The sequence below is a fragment of the Bombus terrestris genome, chromosome 13 (assembly GCF_910591885.1).
Source record: "Bombus terrestris chromosome 13, iyBomTerr1.2, whole genome shotgun sequence".
NCBI classification, from domain to species: Eukaryota; Metazoa; Arthropoda; class Insecta; order Hymenoptera; family Apidae; genus Bombus; species Bombus terrestris.
This window is the reverse complement of record NC_063281.1, coordinates 14377920-14381983: the sequence shown is the minus strand read 5'-3', so window position 1 is coordinate 14381983 and position 4064 is coordinate 14377920.

Sequence of the window (4064 nt, the reverse complement as noted above, 5' to 3'; positions counted from 1 at the left end):
TCTACACTGGACCAACGGTGTCCCACGGTGTCCCACGTTGTCCCACGGTGTCCCACGATGTCCAACGGTGTCCCACGATGTCCCACGGTGTCCCACGGTGCAGTCCAGTGTAGATTATCCAAAATCCTTTTCGCGTTTTTTGGTGATCTACACTGGACCAACGGTGTCCCACGGTGTCCCACGATGTCCAACGGTGTCCCACGATGTCCCACGATGTCCAACGGTGTCCCACGGTGCAGTCCAGTGTAGATTATCCAAAATTCTTTTCGCGTTTTTTGGTGATCTACACTGGACCAACGGTGTCCCACGGTGTTCCACGGTGCAGTCCAGTGTAGATTATCCAAAATTCTTTTCGCGTTTTTTGGTGATCTACACTGGACCAACGGTGTCCCACGGTGTCCCACGATGTCCCACGGTATCCCACGGTGTCCCACGGTGCAGTCCAGTGTAGATTATCCAAAATTCTTTTCGCGTTTTTTGGTGATCTACACTGGACCAACGGTGTCCCACGGTGTCCCACGATGTCCCACGGTATCCCACGGTGTCCCACGGTGCAGTCCAGTGTAGATTATCCAAAATTCTTTTCGCGTTTTTTGGTGATCTACACTGGACCAATGGTGTCCCACGGTGTCCCACGATGTCCCACGGTGTCCCACGGTGTCCCACGATGTCCAACGGTGTCCCACGATGTCCCACGGTGCAGTCCAGTGTAGATTATCCAAAATTCTTTCCGCGTTTTTTGGTGATCTACACTGGACCAACGGTGTCTCACGGTGTCCCACGGTGTCCCACGGTGTCCCACGGTGCAGTCCAGTGTAGATTATCCAAAATTCTTTTCGCGTTTTTTGGTGATCTACACTGGACCAACGGTGTCCCACGGTGTTCCACGGTGCAGTCCAGTGTAGATTATCCAAAATTCTTTTCGCGTTTTTTGGTGATCTACACTGGACCAACGGTGTCCCACGGTGTCCCACGATGTCCCACGGTATCCCACGGTGTCCCACGGTGCAGTCCAGTGTAGATTATCCAAAATTCTTTTCGCGTTTTTTGGTGATCTACACTGGACCAACGGTGTCCCACGGTGTCCCACGATGTCCCACGGTGTCCCACGGTGTCCCACGGTGCAGTCCAGTGTAGATTATCCAAAATTCTTTTCGCGTTTTTTGGTGATCTACACTGGACCAATGGTGTCCCACGGTGTCCCACGATGTCCCACGGTGTCCCACGGTGTCCCACGATGTCCAACGGTGTCCCACGATGTCCCACGGTGTTCCACGATGTCCAACGGTGTCCCACGGTGCAGTCCAGTGTAGATTATCCAAAATTCGTTTCGCGTTTTTTGGTGATCTACACTGGACCAACGGTGTCCCACGGTGTCCCACGATGTCCCACGATGTCCCACGGTGCAGTCCAGTGTAGATTATCCAAAATTCTTTTCGCGTTTTTTGGTGATCTACACTGGACCAATGGTGTCCCACGGTGTCCCACGATGTCCCACGGTGTCCCACGGTGTCCCACGATGTCCAACGGTGTCCCACGATGTCCCACGGTGTTCCACGATGTCCAACGGTGTCCCACGGTGCAGTACAGTGTAGATTATCCAAAATTCTTTTCGCGTTTTTTGGTGATCTACACTGGACCAACGGTGTCCCACGTTGTCCCACGGTGCAGTCCAGTGTAGATTATCCAAAATCCTTTTCGCGATTTTTGGTGATCTACACTGGACCAACGGTGTCCCACGGTGTCCCACGATGTCCCACTATGTCCCACGGTGTCCCACGATGTCCAACGGTGTCCCACGATGTCCCACGATGTCCAACGGTGTCCCACGGTGCAGTCCAGTGTAGATTATCCAAAATTCTTTTCGCGTTTTTTGGTGATCTACACTGGACCAACGGTGTCCCACGGTGTCCCACGTTGTCCCACGGTGTCCCACGATGTCCAACGGTGTCCCACGATGTCCCACGGTGTCCCACGGTGCAGTCCAGTGTAGATTATCCAAAATCCTTTTCGCGTTTTTTGGTGATCTACACTGGACCAACGGTGTCCCACGGTGTCCCACGATGTCCAACGGTGTCCCACGATGTCCCACGATGTCCAACGGTGTCCCACGGTGCAGTCCAGTGTAGATTATCCAAAATTCTTTTCGCGTTTTTTGGTGATCTACACTGGACCAACGGTGTCCCACGGTGTCCCACGTTGTCCCACGGTGTCCCACGATGTCCAACGGTGTCCCACGATGTCCCACGATGTCCCACGATGTTCCACGGTGCAGTCCAGTGTAGATTATCCAAAATTCTTTTCGCGTTTTTTGGTGATCTACACTGGACCAATGGTGTCCCACGGTGTCCCACGATGTCCCACGGTGTCCCACGGTGTCCCACGATGTCCAACGGTGTCCCACGATGTCCCACGGGGTCCCACGATGTCCCACTGTGTCCCACGGTGTCCCACGGTGTCCCACGATGTCCCACGATGTCCCACGGTGTCCCACGATGTCCAACGGTGTCCCACGGTGCAGTCCAGTGTAGATTATCCAAAATTCTTTTCGCGTTTTTTGGTGATCTACACTGGACCAATGGTGTCCCACGGTGTCCCACGGTGTCCCACGGTGTCCCACGGTGTCCCACGGTGTCCCACGGTGCAGTCCAGTGTAGATTATCCAAAATTCTTTTCGCGTTTTTTGGTGATCTACACTGGACCAACGGTGTCCCACGATGTCCCACGGTATCTCACGGTGTCCCACGGTGCAGTCCAGTGTAGATTATCCAAAATTCTTTTCGCGTTTTTTGGAGATCTACACTGGACCAACGGTGTCCCACGGTGTCCCGCGGTGTCCCACGGTGTCCCACGGTGTCCAACGGTGTCCCACGATGTCCCGCGGTGCAGTCCAGTGTAGATTATCCAAAACTCTTTTCGCGTTTTTTGGTGATCTACACTGGACCAACTGTTTCCCACGGTGTCCCACGATGTCCCACGGTGTCCGACGGTGTCCCACGATGTCCAACGGTGTTCCACGATGTCCCACGATGTCCCACGGTGTCCCACGGTGTCCCACGGTGCAGTCCAGTGTAGATTATCCAAAATTCTTTTCGCGTTTTTTGGTGATCTACACTGGACCAACGGTGTCCCACGGTGTCCCACGATGTCCCACGATGTCCCACGATGTCCCACGGTGCAGTCCAGTGTAGATTATCCAAAATTCTTTTCGCGTTTTTTGGTGATCTACACTGGACCAACGGTGTCCCACGATGTCCCGCGGTGTCCCGCGGTGTCCCACGATGTCAAACGGTGTCCTACGGTGTCCAACGGTGTCCCACGATGTCCCACGATGTCCCACGGTGTCCCACGGTGCAGTCCAGTGTAGATTATCCAAAATTCTTTTCGCGTTTTTTGGAGATCTACACTGGACCAACGGTGTCCCACGATGTCCCGCGGTGTCCCACGGTGTCCCACGGTGTTCCACGGTGTCCCACGGTGTTCCACGGTGTCCCACGGTGCAGTCCAGTGTAGATTATCCAAAATTCTTTTCGCGTTTTTTGGTGATCTACACTGGACCAACGGTGTCCCGCGATGTCCAACGGTGTCCCACGATGTCCAACGGTGTCCCACAATGTCCAACGGTGTCCCACGATGTTCCACGATGTCCCACGGTGTCCAATGTCGTCCCACGTTGCAGTCCAGTTTAGATTATCCAAAATTCTCTTCGTGGCTTTTCGTAATCCAAAATGGAATGTATTAGCGTGATTCTGAGCTTGGTATCGAATTATTGTGCAATGTTTGTACTTATCAATGTAGTCGTTTTCTGAAAATTCATCAACTGATTAATCTGCGAAAACAATTACATCGATCGGTACATACATTGTACAATAATTCGCAACCGTTCTGACAACATTCGGTATCAATGGTACTTATGTCTAACTTGGAACCACAGAAAGGAAATGAAAGTACTGACACTGTATATACAATTTAGAGTTTTGCAAAAGAGACATACGACTCGTTGTACTAAACTTATGAAGATATCGAAAAGTTATATACTCCAACGTGACCGCGATATGCTTCTT